The 19,234-nt window shown below is 40.8% G+C and overlaps 1 protein-coding gene across 1 annotated transcript in view; it reads right to left on the bottom strand.

The window, feature by feature from the left end:
* Positions 1–17,115, bottom strand: part of COL22A1 (collagen type XXII alpha 1 chain) — a 222,523-nt gene extending 205,408 nt beyond the window's left edge. Inside the window, exon 1 of the mRNA XM_064644186.1 lies at positions 16,600–17,115. The gene's annotated coding sequence lies outside the window, so the exon portion shown is untranslated. The remainder of the gene's footprint in view (positions 1–16,599) is intronic.
* Between the last annotated feature and the right edge of the window lie 2,119 nt (positions 17,116–19,234).

Below are 19,234 nucleotides of genomic sequence, written 5' to 3'. Positions count from 1 at the left end.
ACATGGATCACGTGAATGGAATATTGAACAGCATCACACTCAGGTCTTTTTAACATTCTTGTTTTTTCATATGTCAAATTTTCGTAACTAACCGTAGAAAGAAATGCCTCAAGCTGTCTCAAAAAAACACTGAAACTTAAAAATTTACTTAATTCCCTTTCCTGATCTCTTCATATGAATTTGTACCTTAAAAGAAGAGATAGCTATTGGGTAGGTAATAGTAGATATCAAAGATTTTATTTGATAGCTGAAGGGAGGATATTTTCAAATAGATAAGAACATAGACTAGTTACCAGGAAAATAATAATAGAAGCAAAATTGGAAACTTTGGTGGAGGAGAAAGGACACGGAAAAAATGTAGAAATAGAAAAGAAGTACCTCCTTAGACAGTAGGTCTAGAACTTAAAACAAATCATATCTGTTCCTTTCTGGACTTTCAAGCTTAGTCTAACACTAGTCTAACACTAGTCTTAAGACATAGCAGAGCTATTTCATTTAACTTCAGGTTGTAGGTATTTAACTAACATTGTATGTGGGTTTATACTTGAGCTCCTTTCCAGTTCATAGAGGAAAAAAAAAAAAAAAAGGAAAGAAAAAATCCATACTCAGATTGATTTTATCTTTTTCTCATGAGGAAGAGTAAAACAAATGAACAACTCACACAAAGTGCTTATTTTCCCCAGACACAATAAAAGGAGCTTGGACAAAGAGCAAAGATTTAGTTATTGATATTTCGACAGATACCGATATTTCAACAGGTGTCTGACTGGTCAAGGTGACATAAGAAAGTCAGTCAAAAGCAGCAACAGCTAATAGACAGTAGAGGTAATTACAGCAAACTTTATCAAGTTCAGAGGCAGAGGAAATAGGAAAAGCAATGTCTTTTTGAACTTTTACTCTAGCTTCCACAAAGAGAGCTTAAGAACATCCTGTGCAGAGTTGAGTCCGGTTTCTGGGTGAATTATAATGGATATGGCAACCAAAACTATGGGGCATTCATGGAATCCTGGATTACCTAAAGGTTTAAACCTCACTCTGAGTTTTCTGTATCCATAAACTACATTGGATGAAGCCAGCCCTGATGTTCAACTATCCCAAACACTTTGGGATAGAGTAACGCTTTGTTCTCACTGATTCTGCAGACAGTCTCAGAAACCTGGAGACCTGAAGACAGCCCTCACCAGGAAAATAAAGGGTACAAAAAGGCACTGAGTACCTTGGCCTTTCTACATCTGTCTTGGCACTAGATCTCCTGCCTCACTCAGCAGCGAGATGCTTTGCTTTCCTTTCCTCTTGGTGCCAAGGAAAATGCCTAAGTTCTAGTACACCAACACGGGCAGAGATGCACATGAATTGAGATCATATACAGATAAGCAAATATTTCAAACACAGTGGTTCTCTGAAGAATAACTGATGGAATCTATCTGTTGCCAAATTAAAAAAAAAAAAAAAAAAAAAAAAAAAAAAAAAAAAAAACACCCACAAAAACAAAATGAAAAAAACAACATATTATGGGATTATGCTTGTTTTACTGTTTTATCTCTGTTAGCAAGACTGACAGCCTGATCTTTATGAGATTAAACAGGTGTTATAACTTGTTTTCCATGGATACATGTAAGACCTAATTTCATGTTTGAAAGGTTGATATATTCATGTTAGTGTATTCAGTATTCAGAGAACGACATTTATTAATAGATTATTACAGCTGAAAGAGATGGCAACAAGCAGTCTGACCTCCTGGCCAAAATAATCCAAAATTTTTTTTAACAATCCCAGTATCTCATCTATATCTTGTTCAAAGTTGTAGTAGTTTTCTTGCTCTAGAGAACTATCAGTCTTGATTTATGAGACAGAACATTCCTGTACTACAACTAAAAAGTTGTTTGAGCGCTCAGTTACCATCACCTGATGTACTTGATCTCTGGAATGAATGCATTCATCTTCTGTTTGCAGTGTCATGTTTTAATCTGAAGCCTTTCCCTGACTTCTAGGGTCCAGAACAAGTTGCTAGGATGGTGGTTGGTCATGGAAGAATTTGATTTTTTCCTTACTAAGGTAAACATGAAAGCCCACAACACAATTAGCTATTTCTTAGCCTAAAATAATCCCGAACAGACAAATAAATAAGAAACTGAATAATACATTAGTTCAGCTACATCAACAATGTTTCACTTACATAATAAAGTAAAAAAACAAAACAAAAATTTTCAATAATCTTGCCTCTTTCTGCTCTGTCCAGAAATGATAAACACAGCCTCTGCTTACCAGTGACTGCTTAAATGGAGAGAATCTAAATACGAGGTGATGCTGAATCCTCAAACCAAGGAAAACTCTGTATTTTTGTACAACTAAACAGCAAGTAGCTCAAGAAGTTCTCCAAAAATCACTGCTGGTAGCTATAGCGACTGCATTCACTGTATTTTGACTGGGAAACATTTTTAAATTTGCTTAAGAAAATATGCTTTTCAGCCATTATCTATGTATCCAACTTCCAAGTCTTTCAATGCAACTCTGCTTCCCATTCAGCTTCCATCCTCCAGATTCCACTTGGCATGCATGGCATGTGAGTTGCTGGGGCGACCCCCAAATTCAGGGAAGGAATTTTCTCTCCAAAATTCATCAGGCTTAAATCTAAGCTGCTGAACTGTGGCTTTCATTTCCAGTGAAATGCCATGCCGGCACAAACTCTTACATCTCTCAGGCAAATCAGACATCCGAGGAGAATTAGAACAATAACTGATGTAAGTCCCAGAACACTATAAAGTGGATGGGAAAAGAAAGAACCTTTAAGAACCCTAATTCATGAGATCTGGAGAAATATATTTTTACAAAGGCATGCAGCGATAGGACAAGGGGGATGAAGGAGGGCCAATTTAGATTAGATATTAGGAACAAAGTATATACTGTAAGGGTTGTGGTGAGGCACTGGAACAGGTTGCCCAGAGCAGTTGTGGCTGCCCCATCCCTGGAATTGTTCATGGCCAGGCTGGATGGGGCTTGAAGCAACCTGGGATAGTGGAAGGTGTCCCTGCCCCTATGGCAGGGGGTTGGAACTGGATGATCTTTAAGGTCCTTTCCAACCCAAACCATTCTGTTATTCTATCATTTGCAGCATGAGAATTCTGCTCTTGCTACACATACTTACTAACAAGTGTTTTAAAACTACGAAACTTCAACACTACATGGGGTATGAAAGCTTTGGAGACCAATTGTATTTAACTCATCTTATGTAAACCATGCCTTTCCATGGCACAGTCTTCTCTGTATGACTGGTATCATACAGTTCAATGACCATGTTTTACATTTATCTGTTGAAAGGGGTCTCCCCTGTCCTTGAAATATCTCTGTGAGACAGATGACAGTACTGCTGGTTTCCTGTATTGGAATCAACCACCCCCCCCCCCCCCCCCCCCGAGCAGAAGACTGGTGTGGGCTTAACTCTTCTGTCTGGTGCTCCCTTCTCCATGAATTATAGCTTTGACTCTCAAGTCTGAGAGAGAATAACACTATCTCCTCACATTTGGTCTCCCCTTTGAGAAGGCAAAATTTTATTTCCCTCGGAGGTGTACAAAACAGAGAAAAGATTGAGAGCATAATGCACGTCTTCAATCTTGACACTGAACTTCCACTTCTGAAGTCTGTGGAAAAATGTTTGTTGGAGCAAATTGCAAACTATATCCTCTCTCACACCCCCCCAAGTCTCTTCTCGCTGGCAATAGGTCCTTCTTGCTTTTCCACACCATTACATTAGTTTGATGTATTGATTCATTTATTCTCATGAAGCAGCTTGTCTACTGTGCCTGTTACTTCACTATTTATGAAGAGTTCACCATGGAAAACAAAACAAAATGCACAAATAAATCCTTCATAGCACACTGCTAGATTTCTTATAGAAGATTTCCTTTGGGACGCTATTTAGAAAAGACAGTCTATTACTTTTGTAAAGCGTTCAGTTCTATCCACATAAATGCCACTGGATAGCCATGAGATCAGTGTTTTCCCTGATTTTGCGTCTTCATAAGTAAAGTCCTTGTAAGGTTGAAAACATTAAAAGATACAAAACAATATTAAAAGCTATAATGCAAGTTTCAGTATTAAGATTTTTGATGTCCATCTTAAACTGGAACAAAGAGCTGTGATGCAGGGTAGCAGAAACACTCATTCTTCTGTCACACATTGCTGTGATGTTATCACTGATGTTATTCAACATTCCAGTATATTAAAGCATTATGATACCTGGAAAATATTCACAACTTGTCATCTTGTTCCTAATAACATCCTAGAGGCAAATAAAAAGATTTCTTCCCCACATACCAACGCGCAAGAGTGTCAGCTTTATGACTCCTGCCTATGAATTACACCAGGAGGACTCAGTTTCACTGGCAAAAATTCAAAACCAGGAAAGTCAGGACAACGAAGTGACTTCAAAGGAACATGAGTTATTGAAAAGATCCTGCAAGTGCAGGCTAAGTATTCATCCTTACCACACTTCAGTTTCATCAGATTCCAAATTGCAGGAACCAATTATTTTTTGTCACAGAAAATCTCTCATATCTCAGAGCCTGGCTCCATCCTGATGTGCAGCTGCAACTCTATCTATTAGTGTAAATCAAAGAGAAACAATGAAAACAAAACCAACACCAACAAACCCACACTCCAGTGGGGACATTCATAAGTGAAAAGTATGAATAAAGCCACATGGACCCTGATGCTGAGGCTGACCCACCTTTCTGCAGAGGACAAGCTCTTAAAATAAATGTTACCAAAGCACTGAAATCCATTCAACAGTTATTCTAAGATGATTCTACTTAATGAGAGACTTCTCTTCAGCCACAAGTTATAAATAGGAGCATTGCCTTTGCATAGTGTGAATCTCACAGCAAAGGGAACGTTTCTAGGGGAAATTTGGAGATTTCATCTAAGAGTGGATTATATTATCTCACTTCTCATTTTAAGAAAAGAATGAGAGAATGGAAAAGTATTTTTTCCCACCACGTGGCTCTCAGCCACATTAAGACCTACCTTATTCCTGAGCTCTGTCCTGCAGCAGAGGAATGCCTTTAGGAATGCTCTTCCAGCAGGCTACAGCCCTGCAAGTAAACAGGCAGGGACGGGCAGGATGTGGGCAGATCTTGGGAACTACTCTACCCCTCCCAGGGACCAAAGTAGCCTCAGAGCCACCACAAATGCAGAAGAGAAGGATGGTAAAGAAGGGCTACCCCTGTTGTTGTGCCTTGCATGATTGCTGCCCTTGCCTCCAGCCTGGCCCAGGACAACACAACTGGCACTGCTTAACACTCCTTCATCTGCTGACAGACACACCAGTGCCTGTCCTGGTCCAAGTGTCGTCACTTGTGCACTGGGGGATGCACTGGGATTTGCAGACACCCATTTAGTTTGAATTGCTGCCTGGCACTCAAAGGTCAGTGGCTTCTAATCTGTGACTTCAAGTATTCCCTGATGAAATTACCTATCAAGGATGCTGCCAGAAATGTTCCAACTCACCTGCCTTGCTGCGGAGAGGAGGCTGAGGGCATTATTTTTTGTATCATCATATAAAATTTTTAAAGAAACATTTAAGTTATAATTTTAAACATACACATCTTGACAACTATTGAGAGCATTAAAAAACTTACGCATTTTAAAAGTTATGCACTTTTAACAGTTCAAGTATCCCTTCTGAACTCAAAATGTCAGAGGAAGCCAACACAGCCAATTATTTTTTTAAATACCACACCCTGAGTTATGTGATTCAGTCTTTGATGGCTCTGCTGATTTAGTAACACAGCTCACAAAAGATCAATGTTCAGACAATCTCACTGGTCTCTCAGCATAACTTTGAGCACATTAAAGCACTCCATAATTTTTTATTGGAATGACAGAATCTTTCCCTAAATAAAGACAACATGGTAGAAGCATCAATAAATTGGGAGTCATTTTCTGCTTAAGTCTGCATAACACCAAACACACTGTTGAAACCTTAAATCACAGATAACTATTGCTAGTGGCAGAGCCCTTCTTAGGCTTCATGGATTTATTCCCAAAATGTATTAAGTCCATGAGAAGGATAGCTTTAATTTTTCTACCTCTAGTTCCCATTGTTCAGACATTGTTTAAAACACATCCGAAAGAATTGATTTTTATTGTCTGAGAAAGCATCAGTGTGAACAAGGTCAGAGGCCTTTCTCCAAACTCAGGTGATACAAGGAAAGACCCCAGAGAAAGAGGTGTTTGCGCATTATATAGAGAGTTGAATATAAAGTAATCCCTGAGTAATCCCTGAATACTCATCCATCCAGAAAATCTACTGACTTTCACTAGCAACTTTTCTCATTAAAATTTGAGATTTGGGATCCTGCAGCATAGGAGCAGGCACTGAAACAGACGTGCCTCCCATATTTTTATACATGGTCACCAAAGGAAGCAGTATTTTCAGTATTTCGTCTTATAACTTTCCCTTCAGTGGCATCATTGATAGAAGATTAAAGTGTTTATTCTCTTTCAAGTGTCAATCGAATATTTTTTTTCATTTAATAAGAAATGGGTATCATATTTCTCCTTTCTCCTGGAAAATGATAGCACAAACTTTTGAAAATTTGCCCCTGGTATCTAATACTTTACAACCTCCTTTTGCAAATTTTAGTTTTTAATTCCCATCCTTTTCACTTTTTGTGATTTTGTACCCACGGGGATGAAATTCATAGGATGTTTTGTGGTTCAGTTTGACTTCTCCAAAAAGGCCACAAGCTAGTCTTTTGCGATAAATCATAAGCTAAAAAGAACCATTTCCTACAAAATAGAATATTTCACAAGTACTAAGACCCAAGGACAGTGTTGCTTCAATGTGAATTAGGTGGTTTAGACGATTATTAGCCCAATTATCATTCAAATACATGGGAAGAAGACTGTTCTTGGGAGCAGCAACATACTAGAAACATCAGCAATTTCATGAACTGTTGATAACTGATGCTCTTTAAAACTCTGTAGGACAACAGAGACCTGGTACAAAACCTACAAGACCCTCCTGGTCACTTGTCCCCTGCTCAGGAGTCTGGATGCTGCTCTTGGCATTGTCTCAGCCCCTAAACAATGCGAGAAACCACATGATGGAGTTTCTCAGGAGGAAAGGAGAGTCAGGCAATTAATAAAATCTGGGGGAAGATGGTGATATAGATAGGGGTGGGTCAGAAAAATCCATTTCCCAAATCTTCTTTTAGGGTGCTTAAGTCCCCTGAAACACAACTTGTTTCAGGGGACTCAGAACTTGTTTCAGGGAGGGTCCCTGTTAGAGCACGTTGGAGAATTTCGGCAGGGGAACAATTCAAAGTCAGGTGGCTCCTCCAAGTTTCTCCATCCTGAGTGAGCCCTTAAAAGTCCTAAACCTAAATGTTTCTTCATTCAGTCTTTGAGACGCCACCATGACCCAAGTCTTCCATCTGGATATATCTCCCAGCAAGTCTCTGTTATGAACTGAATTAGAAACTTTGTCTTCAAAATGCCAGTTTTTCCAACAGGGATGTGGTCTTGGAATGATTTGAGATGAAGAATCTGTGGATACCCCATCCTTGGAAGTGTACAAGAACAGGTTGGATGGGGTTTTGAGAAACCTGGCCTAGTGAACATATGTTTGGACCAGATGATCTTTAAGGTCCCTCCGAGCTCAAACCATTCTTTGATTCTATGATTTGTTTAGCATAAGGTTACTGTGACAGAGCCAAAATTAAGCTCAGTTCAGGAGTCCAAGTCTTGCACCAAAAGGAAAGCCCTCCTGTCCCACATTATCTCAGCTGGGACAGGAGCAAAGAGTGTCCTTTTTACCAGACATGATCCTCCTGTCAGAAGATTTTCCATCTAATAGACAGGATTTCACAAATCCCATGAGTACACAGCCACTAAAGATTCAAAGGGGCTAATAGTCTCCTCAATTTCCCGTTCTTATGGAGGGTATTGAAGGAGAAAAAGACTCCTATCAACTTTGCAGCCATCCATTACAGCATCGTGTCACAGCAGACTCAGAAGGATTGGTCTTTGTATACTGATTGTCTCAATTAAAAAGTTAGCCTTCAACAATGGAGCTCGGTCATGAGGAGAAAAGCAGTATGAATGAAGATACTCCCGAACCGGCATGGTTCAGGAGTATTCATAATACTGCTATTTCATTGAGAGACTCCATAGATGAAGGCCAATTTTTAATTGAGACATTCAGTATACAAAGACCAATCTTTGCAGACTGTGTGACGCTGACAGTAGAAAAAATCCATGCTCTGTGGAGCTTCTTAATGACAAATCAGAACTAATAAACTTTATCCTATTTATAACAGGAATTAGTGAAATGATCATTTACAAGGGTCCATTTCACAGAAAATTGTGTCATGTTCCAGGACTTATTTTGGTTCCAATGCAGGAGCATCACTGGCTTCATGTCAGGATTCTCTTAAAGTTGCACTAAATCAACCCAAAGGCTAGTATTCCCCAAAGCCAATGTAATCCCTCCTCCTACAAAGACCCAGGAGAAAAGAGAGAAGAGCTTTTTTAAGACAGTGTACAGTCCAACAGCCTAATGCTTCCTATACCACCTTTACATGATCACACACTGAGCTACATGACATCACTGTCACATCACGTATCTCCTGAAAGATCCTAAATCTGATACCTGGGATAAAACAGTCACATCACCCCTCTACAGCTATTCCAGACCCTCCTGCTCACCTAAACTGCCCGTTTTAATCAATACAAAACTTTTCAGCAGCGCTAATTTATTGACAGAGAGATGCCACTGATATTTGGTCAACAGCCGTGGTCACTCCAGCCTGGCCTGGGGAATCAGTCCTGTCTGTTAACTCTGCTGAGTCTTATTGAAATTGTGAGGTTTCATCTGACCAAATACAGATATTTACAGTGTATTTGTCTATGTCTGAGTAAACCACCTGTCAGCCTTCTATAATCCATAGAGAGGAACAGATACTCCTAGAGAGTAATATATTTCAAACAGGTCAGATGAATTATCCTGAAAAACCTCTTTTTTTTTTTTTTTTTTTCATAATCTCTAAAGGTAAGGGGTGTCTGAGCAGGAGAATCTGCAACAGATATCCAAAATGAAATGAGATGAGCCATCATGACAACTTATGCAGTAAAGACCCATCTCCAGACATACACACTCAGACTGTCTTCTCGAGGCAAACAGACCCAAGGGAGGTTAAATGCCACAAAAACACAGCCATTTCCCCTCTGTCATGTCCATCCATACCATGGGCCAGTGCAATTATTTAAGGGAATTAAGCATCTGCAAGTCATTAATGAAGAAAAGTACAAAGGCATAGACCCAAAGAAGAAGTGACACTGGTTAACACAGAGTTATTCTTGCTTATTTCTAGTGTGTTTATTCCTTGTATTGTTTTTTTTACTTTCTTTTTTTTTTCTTCTGAATCCTAAAGACCTAAAAAACTGCCTGCAATTCCTCCAATTAGGGGGACAGATTCCCCAAAACTCAGTGCACACTCCATGGCTTTCTTGGCTGGACAGGACCTACCTTAAAGGTTACTCCCTTCATAAATACTTTCTGAGAGAGAGAGGCAGCAAGCAGAACCATAAAAATAAAAAATAGGAGAAATTGAAATAAGAGTTAATAGTTTTAAATTGTTTATCATACCAGTAGAATCTGGTATAAGGATATTTGATGCTTTATCTGTTTTCCTACATGCTGTTATCAGTCTTAGCTCAGAAACTGCTGAAGGAAAGCAACAGTTCTTTGACTTCCCCGTGTCACCACATCTAAAATTAGCAACTTAATTTTATAGCCCACTTGTAACTGCCACAGGCTGCCTGGGGTCATGGCCCATAGTCAGGGAACAGCTGCTAAGGGAAGTGAAAAGGATGCTAAGGGAAGAAAATATGGCAGTAGAAATATCTACCGAAAAAGAAAAAATTGGTTGAAGATAGCAATAAAAATAAATAAAGGTAAAACAGGCAATTTAAAAGGAGAAGATAAAACTAGTCAGAAATATACAAATAGCTTTAGTGAAAAAATGAACAGAAAATACACTCAGTGATAAACCCAAGGGATGGCAAAGAAAGAAGATAAAATAAGCCTAGTTGTAAACTGTTTTAATTTCAGGAATCAATCATAAAAATACTTATCCGTATAATTAAGAAAAGCCTCCAGAAAACATAAAAACTACTCTCAGAAACACTCTAGAGGTGGTACCATAATTAAACAGCAAAGCAGGACACGGGAAATTGCCTTGAAACAACCCAAGGTGGCTTATGAAACGTCAGACTTGAACAAAGACTGTCAACTTATCTATCAGGAATGAGCAGTTCACTCCTGCTCCATCCTCCCAGGGCAGCTGAATAGATTTATTATCTATGTTAAAGTACTGTATTTTATAAAAGGAATGAGGTTTTTTTTCTTCTTGCTGCAGGAACATGAAATCACTGGCCATTGTAGAGCTACACCACCAGCTCCTGTGTTCAGACTGAGCCGCCCAGGATGTGACGCTGCAGATTTGAGAAATGAGGCAGATCTGAGCTTTGTCAGTTCTCTCACAGGACCAGATGAATTCCAGGTGCTATAGAAGAGCTGTGCCTTGTTGCCTCTTGGCCAGTGCTGAATTAATTTCCCAGTCAGGAGTTAAAGCCACTGTGCCTGACCACCCTGCCTAGACCTGGTCAATGGGGTTTGTTACTGATTTTCTGGTGTATTTTGATCAGCACTGAGCAACGTTCTCTCATCAAGTACCACAGTGGATTGAAAGCCATGTGTTCCATTTCACTCTCATGTAGTAGACTCATTAGGGTATTTAAGTTACTGTGGAGAAATACAGTCCTACCACTGAAATGGATAAAGGGTTGCAGGGATGCCCAGTACAAGAAGTTCTGTGAAACAGGTACCAGATCTTGTTTCATTTCTAAGATCTGCAGTGATAATCAAGACAGTCAACACACATTGTCTGTAGCCTTTATCTGCTCACGGAATTGGAATTACAGAAGTTCTGTTGTACAAGTGGTAATTAGTTTTAAACTAAGCATGGAGCCAACAAGAATCCCTCCGGTACCTCCGGCTCTAAACTTTGCTGCTCAAAGAAAATCTTTGCAATCAATATGCAGAATGATTCCCCTTATGACAATCAATATAAACCTGGTTTCTCTGAAAAGAAATACCTGTATGCTGCCAATAGGCACATAATTCAACCTGGTTAAGCAAACACGATTGAAAAAAATTGCACTTGGGTAATAAGCAGTTAAACCACAACCAAGTGTTGGCTAAGCTTAGATCAAAGGCCACAAGTCCAAAAATATTAAAACCTGTCAATGGTTTAAACTTGCCCTCAAATGTGAAGTGAAATATGGCAGTTTTGACATCTCTTATTAAAATCACTTAAGAATCAATATTCAGGACATAACAATAATCAAATCAAGTTGCTTAAACCTAACTCAAGGGATCCTTCTGTTCTTCAAAGAATCAAAGATTAATTTCTAAGGAACCAAATCAATGCAAAGTAAATAGATTCTGATGAGCTGGAGAAGGATAGCTTACATCTACTGCATAGCAGATGAGCTCTGCGATAACAGTACTCCCTGAGCAAAGGAAATCTAGACAACTGCATAATCAGGACTGACAGAACTTGCAAAATATGACCCATAATTCAGTTTCATTCATTCCTAATGAATTGTCAAGGCTAACACAGCTCAAAGAAGCTTTGTGACACATAATCAGATCAGATCCAGGTTTGGCACGTTCTGGCCAGCTCTGCAGCCGCACACACCCTGCTGTGGGATTTGTGACTCTTCAGGGAGCTCCCAGGACAGGCTGCTTCACTATTTCTGTAGCACAAGAGTTTGCAAGTGTCAGGGCTCACGGGCACCTGTCCACTCTTTATTGCTAAATTTCCTCTATACTCAGAAAGAAATTGGAAGTTTTTGGAGAGCATTCATACTGTTTTACAGAAAGAAGCCTTTTAAAGTTAAAACACTTACAGAACTCTCCAATTCTTGTCACTGTACACGAAGGTACTCACCATAAAAGCCTCAATGTGATAAAGAATCCAACTCAGCTTGCTTCAACTTCCCAAGGAAAGAAACTTTTTTTTTTTAGGTTTCTTCTAGCAGTACGAGGGGAAAAGAGCTACCTCATTACTTGCATCACCTGTAGTGTGAAATTAATTTTCCACTAAGCAACATATTTCTTGTATATCAATACTGGTTATTATAGAGATTTTTTTGCTCTGCTCCAGGTGAAATCTCTAAGCTATAACACAAGTCTCTGGCAGGTGAAATACCCATCATCTACCCACCTACTGCCAACCCTGAAACAGTTTTCTTAAAGCAAAAATGGTATGTGCATAAGTTTTCTTTGCTAGGTGAAGTATGAGCTATTCAATTGACCTTTAATGATGCTGAAAAATAAATATTATCAGCCCACTCCCACTCTCAGATTCAAACTAGAAATGAATAACTTTTCCCTCAAGCAGAATGATTGATCCTGCTTTGTGGCTCATATTCACATGATACAATTTTTCGGCTTGGTTAGTGGAGTTGGACTTCAGGAGTACAGTGGGGAGAAGAAATTAGTGCACACTCCTCCCACCCCTCACCCCCAGCCAAGCTCCTCTGCTGTGATTGCCAGCATGGGTTTTTGTAATTGCTGATCACAACCCCTCTGACAACCTGCACCAGCAAGGACAAAGGAGATCATATAAAAGAAAAGTCCTGAGATGGAAAACAAGGGTTTGTAGGGCTCTTGGTGTCGCCTTATTATCTCTGAATAGAAGACCTGTAAGGAGGTTGTAGCAGGATAGGTGTTTGTTTTTCTCCCAGAAGACAAGTGATAAGATGAGGAAATGGCCTCAAGTTGCACCTCAAGTTTACATTGGAGATTTTGAAGAATTTCTTCACTGAAATAGTTGTCCATATTGGAACAGGCTGCCCAGGGAAGCAGTGGAGTCTTAAAATGAAGTACTTAAAATACATATAGATGTGGCACCTAGAGACATGGTTCAGTGATGGACCTGCAGTGCTGGGTTAACAGTTGGACTCAATGATCCTAATGGTCTTTTCCAGCCTAAACATTTCCATTAGTCTCTGATTCTATACTTCCCAAAAAAATCAAATCCAGCTAGTTTCTCTTTGCAACTCATATTCTAAAAATGTTGCCAACTGTTAGATAATATATTATTCAATTAGTAAGAAGTAAGAATGCTTGGAACAAATATAAACCTTCTTATTTGTTTGGTTTTTTTAAGAACTTAAGGTTACAATTCATGTAAAACTTGCTTCTAATATTATCTCTTATTCAGAGCTGGAAGAACTGACTGTGCACAGACTCAGTGACTTGATAAAGGTTGCCAGAACAACATCCTCCATCCATGGTTCCTGACTACAGTTTAGTGGGCTTTTAAGTTGCAATGTTAAGGGAAAAGTCCTTAACTTCACCTGTAATCTACAGGTGTTTATAAATCAAGATCATTAGGACTACAAACTCCTCTCTCCTGAAAAAACCTCAAATCTAGAAGGATTTAAAAAAAAATAGAAAAATTAAATTAAAAACTAAAATAAATATTATATTACCTCATGAGACTTCATACTTGCTTGCAAAGGGGAAAGCAAGTCTGAGTGTATCCTGAGCAGATCACTTCAAGACTTAAGACCTGTAAGTCTCCCAAGAGCACAACAGGAGAAGTTTCTTTCTGCAAAACACACGCCTCTGCTTGGCTCTACTAGTGGAGCTGGGACAGTCATCTCAGTTGAGCTCTGCTCGCGCCAGCTTCAGAAGCCTGATGTGATTTCCATTGAAGGGGATCACTAAACCTCCAGCAGCAACTGGAACAAGCCACTAGGACAACAACAAGTAAAAAGAAGTATTTGATGGAGGAAATTAACAGAATGAGCTGGTGTCCAAATATGACTAGTTTCCAATATGTCCATTTTTCTCTTCTTTTCCTGTTCCACCTACATTTGCTACAAGAATTTGAACAAATGTTCCTAGTTCCTCAGTTACAGCTCAGTGATTTCTGTAGATGCTGTCTCCCCCTTTCCTCATTCCCCGAACTTGAGATCTCAAACTTCAAAACATATTTGTAACAGTTGGTAGTGCATAGTACAAAGTGAGCAGGACTCAATAAAGACCTAACATTCCTGTCTTTAGACTAATTTGGCCATGGAAAGACCTGCAGAGATATGTCTTCTCTAAAGAGCCAGTCTTAAAGACAGAAATGCACTGCCACATTTCCCTGCTATGGAATACAGAGTTGGAAAGCCTGGAAGGAGGTATTTCAGTGTCATGGGAGATAATCCATAATTAAAGTTCATGTAAGAATAATAGGAGTATTTGGCATTGCCTGAACGGCTGAAATAGCCCAGTATCACCCATAACATTCAGGCATGGTGGTACAGACAAGATGTTGATATAATGCAGGCTTTTTCTTAGGGGTTTTGCTCCTCATTATGAGAAAAGGGAAGAATTTAAGAATGGCTTTTAAAGAGGAGGAATTGTGATCACCTAGCAGTGATTAATCAAAATATGTTTTAGAAGAAAGTGTTGCAGTATGACAAATTGAAATATCCTTTGAAGCCAAGATATTTATGGAGCAAATCTCAGAAATGTATTTTTGCAAGACAGTTATCACGTGCTGGAAACAAAAGCGTTCTTTTATTCCTATTATTCACAGTATCATAATCTCCAGAATCAAAAGCTAGCTCTGGCATGCAGCAAAGATGTTTGCTTTAAAATTATATGAAATGCCAGCAGAAGTAAGAAAATACCTACATATATGTATAGGTGCTACAGATGTGCTCACCCCCATATTGTCTGGGTCTCTGAGCTCATAAAAACCTTCCCACAGACCAAACAAATAAATTAATCTTTCCACTTAATTCTTCCTCTGTTAGGTCCCCATTGGGGAGCTTCCACCATTGTAACATGAGTCACATTCATGAGTCACACTGATACTTCCCCTGCAATAAGTCCTCCATCAGAGTGCTATTCCAACCCAAACACTCATTCATGGCACTGTTCTCACTCAAATTTGAGAGACAATCACTCAGGTGGGAGATAACACTATTTTCTGATTAAAAAAAAAACAGATTTGGCCCCAAACTGACCCCAAGAGAGAGAGTCACCATCATCTGCTGGTTTAAAAACCAGAAGACCTTTTTTCTTCCTTTTACTCTGCAACATGTTGAGGACTGCCCTTCTGCAAGTTACTTGGAATAATTCTCCACAAAGCCAGATGACATCCTCAGTTGGTGGGCTGCCCATTCCTAAGCTCAAAACTGGACTCTTAACTTCTCTGTTTCACCAGAAAGGATGCCAGAACAGCACACTGCTTCTTCTTAGAAGCAATAGTAACATAACACATTTATTGAAGACACACAGTGAATCCGCGATACTTTTTCAGGACTTTCTTTCATAATAATATTCCATAAACACTTCACTGATATAAAATTCAATATATTTTACCATGTACTTGATATATCTCATTGGAAGTTACTTCAAAACACCACCCCAGCTGTGGAAAAAGACCATACTATTTGTATGTTCAGAATAGCAGCATCTTGCTGGAAAATATGACAGTTGATAGGATTGAAACTTTAATCAAATCCACTGAAATGCACTCTTTGAAGAAATAAGTCATGGAACTTTTGAAGTGGAATCACCTGTCTAACCTATTTGAGACCCCCCCTACTATTTTATCAATTAATATCTATACAAATACCCCCAAATCAGATGTCTAAACAGGCTATCATCGAAGAGAAAAAGGAAATTCAGACATGCACCTAGAGTAATCCTGGTTGGTAATTAAGAACACAGCAACACAGACAGATTTTGCAGGTGCATCTTCCTGAGAACGATTCCATTAGTGTCCACACTGCGCAGATGGGCTGTGTTATTTTAAGGTTTTAATCAAAATACGTGAAAATAGGCACAGCACCACGTGCATACTAATGCTGTGAAGTGTCAGCTGTGAAACAGTCAGTACACTCTTTTAAGAACACTAGCTATGTAAAAACACAGAAGCGAAGGAACTGCTGAATTAGGCAGTTTAGAGCAAGGCTCAGAGGCTACAGCTAAAAAGTGATGCACAGCACATTTGTAATAAACGTGGACTGAAGACAACATAATCCTGTTAACACAGAACAGTATTCCCACATACTGATAGAAACTGCAGTGTCACACAGACAGAATACAAGAAAGTGTTAAGTCTTCAAAATCCCAAGGTATTAATTAATGATTAGGAAAACCAATCACCTTCAGTGAAGGGAAACTGCATCCCCTAATCCCAACTCAAGGGCTGACCAAACCTGATTCAGGGGACAGGCTCACCTTGCAGACTCTGTGGTCTGAAAACTTTGTTGACTATGTAAAAAGATAAACAAATGCGGATTAAGAATAATGGAACACAGTTCCTTCTGGATTCTCTTTGTAAGAGACAGAACCTGTTCCTGCATGTCTGCATAATTAAAAAAAAAAAAAAATTCTTCTGAATTTGGGTTTCCTCTATGCACAAGGGAAAAATGAAAAGAAACAGATGTAGCAGAGGTTGTGTTCAGAGTCACAGTGCCCCAGGTGCCAGGCTTGAAAATCCAAAAATGTCCTCTTACCTGCACAAACACAGCACCACCCGAAGTGGTGCCTGGTGCTCGGCTCCTGAGCCCAAGTGCGCCCAGCGGGGACTGCGATGGCGATGGGCGGGAGGGGCAGGAGCGCAGAGACAGATACACGGACACGGACACATGCACAGGCACACACGGACACACTCCTCCAAACCCCTCTGCTCACACACGCACTCACAGGGACATGTCAGTGACACGGCGGGGATGGGCAAAACTCTGCATCCTCTGCACACCCACCCCTGCCCCGGCGGGGGAAACCAAGGGGAGGAAAGGAAGAGAGAAAAGAAGGAGAAGAGAGAGAAGAGAGAAGGAAGGAAGGAAGGAAAAGAATAAAGAAAGGAGAAAGAAGAAAAAGGAAAAGAAAGAGAGGAAGAAAGAAGGAAAGAGTGAGAGAAAGTAAGAGAGAAAGAGAGAAAGAACTAGAAAAGAAAGATGGAAAGCAGAAGGAGAGAAGAGAAGAAGAGAAGAGGAAGAGAAGAGGAAGAGAAGAGGAAGAGAAGAGGAAGAGAAAGAAACTGAAAGAGAAGAGAAAGAAGAGAACGGGATGGAGCGGAGGGGTAGCGGGACCTGGTGGTAGCGGCGGGCGCGGAGTCGGCCCGGGCCGGCGCCCGTGCGGGAGAGGGACCTGGAGAGGGACTGGGAGAGGGACCGGGCAGGGCGGGCGCGGGGTTTAAGGAGCGAGGGGAGGGGAAGGGGCTGGGCGGGGAGGGCTGAGGGCCCCGGCGCTAGCCGGGAGCGGGGGGGCGGCCCGGGAATGGGGACGGGTCTGAGGGATTCGGGCGCTGAGAAGCTGAGGAGCTGAGGACGCGAGGGTGGGAGATTTGGGGGATGAAGGAGGTTCGAGGGAAGGGGATTGGGGGTGCCTACCCTTGGGTAGAAATGTGCTCCCCGGAGGGCAGAAAAACGGGGGGAGCCGTGTCCCCGCAGTGTGGGGAGGAAACGTCCTTTCTGTCTTAGCAAACAGGTGGTTTCTGCTTTTGCCTCCTCCCTGAGCTCAGCGTCTAAATAAGAAGGCCTCAGACAGGATACTTTTGCTTGAATTTCAGCTCTGACTTGTGTGTTGGAGCAACTATTTCTTCTCCAGACACATCCCCTGTCCCCTCTGGTGCCACACATGCTCCAGTTTCTGTCCCTGTGGAAGCATTTTGACAGCTGTTTCCACTGTTCCATCAGGGATGGATGCCTACCACAGGGAACTGATGTCTGTCCTAAGGTGCAGATCTCAAAGTGGAACCAAAGGACATACAAAGGATGTCATCAGTGCCCATGCATTTATTTAGCATGACTGTAAACATAGTTTCTCAGGTTGCCCAGAAAAGTGGTGGATGTCACATCCCTGGAAATGCCCAAGGCCAGGGTGGAAGAGGCTTGGAGGAACCTGGTCTAGCTGAAGGTGTCCCTGCCCAGGGTAAGTGGGCTGGAATGAGAGGATCCTTTCCAACTAAAACCATTCTGTGATTCTATGACAAAAGCAGTTGCAATCTAGAGCAGATCAGTGGGCCAAGATCTAGATCAGGTTAGAAAGCTGTGCCTGTGTTTGCTATAATTTCCAAGTGCAGAATTGAGGTCTTAGGTGTCAGCAGAGCTGTGGCTGCCCAGATCCATACCCACACAGCTTTGGTGGTAGACTGCTGGGTTTGTTTTTTTTTTCTGGTCCGTCCGCTACAAGGTAGCAACAGATATGAGACTACTTTCAGTTGTGTTACATCTCGCCCTCCAGATGAAGCAGTACTACAGATACTTCTCCACAAAGTTTTCAGCTTTGCAAAGAGAAATCACGGACCAAATTCAGTTTACTATACTTCAGAATTTTCTGGGGAATGTGCATTGAGTATCAGATTGTCAAAACGTGCTTAGATTCAGTGGATTTCTGTCCTGTCAGTTGCTTGGAGAGGGCAGCTTTCTGTAACCCCTCTTGCCAGTTACAGATGTTATCTTCATTCACTCCAGTCTCGTCCCTGCTACTGCCAAGGAGACGAAGTGTATTAATGTTATCCTTCGTACCTTATTAAGACCAACTCATGGGCACCCTGTGCAATTGTAAGAGACCTGTAAATCTCTCAGTTCCTCCCCTCCTGGGGCAGAACACATTCCTCATCTTCTGTGTGGGTACAGATAGACTTTGCTGACAAAGAAGGATCATCACCTTTGCTGTTCCCTCTCTGGTTTCCTGCAGCGATCTCTATCTCAATAAAAGTGAGAGTCTGAGTCAGCAAAGCACTTGAGGTTAGTGTTCATAGTGTGGCTGTTTAAAATTTCATAGCGGGATTGCATTCTAGCCACAGGTCATTAGACAGTCTGTTCAGAGGCATGAAAGAAAATGTCTGTGAGTGCACGAAGGTACAAGATTTCTTGGGGACCCACCACCTGTCTGACCCCTGCCTAGCTTTTGGAGTGGTTGCATGGCTTAGTCACATCACTGTCATCAGAATTAGCCTTCCATTAGTCTACAAAAAATAGATGTATTTAATTCTGAGTGTGCATTTATAAATCTGAGAAGGAATCATCTGTCTCAGACTGTTTCCATTCCAGCATTCACAAACTGACTTAAAAGGATTGGTAGGCCGTTGGAACAGGCTATCCAAGGATGTGGTGGAATCACCATCCCTGGCAGTGTTCAGAA

Source organism: Pseudopipra pipra, chromosome 1 (assembly GCF_036250125.1).
Source record: "Pseudopipra pipra isolate bDixPip1 chromosome 1, bDixPip1.hap1, whole genome shotgun sequence".
Classification (NCBI taxonomy): Eukaryota; Metazoa; Chordata; class Aves; order Passeriformes; family Pipridae; genus Pseudopipra; species Pseudopipra pipra.
The sequence above is the reverse complement of the archived record's forward strand: the minus strand, read 5'-3'. Positions and strand labels throughout refer to the sequence as shown.